This window comes from Penaeus monodon, chromosome 22 (assembly GCF_015228065.2).
Source record: "Penaeus monodon isolate SGIC_2016 chromosome 22, NSTDA_Pmon_1, whole genome shotgun sequence".
In the NCBI taxonomy this organism is placed as follows: Eukaryota; Metazoa; Arthropoda; class Malacostraca; order Decapoda; family Penaeidae; genus Penaeus; species Penaeus monodon.
Genome location: NC_051407.1, coordinates 6,820,312 through 6,820,677, shown reverse-complemented (window position 1 = coordinate 6,820,677; position 366 = coordinate 6,820,312).

The following is a 366-nucleotide window of genomic DNA, read 5'->3' as shown; positions in this document are numbered from 1 at the left end:
AAAACCTGTGAGAAAAACGACGCGCGAACTGCATAGGCAAACACCAGATCTAGAAATAACTTTTCTGTTATGTTTAAAAGTCTGCACCATCATCGTGGTCAGATAGTTATGTTGAGGAATCTAAAAATTGCGATGTTGCAAATAATCTAAACCATGACAGACAATGTAAACATGCCAAGAAAATGCAAACGATAGGTACTGAATTAAGAAAAGAATTATTATATCTATCTGTTAGTTGTTTACTAGTATGTAATGACCATTAATAGACAAACACAGATGGAGACCCGGAGTAGCCTTCTTTCTTTAAGTACAAATAAATGCTTCATTCAGTAACTCAAACTACGAATTATTGAATACCTAGTGTAC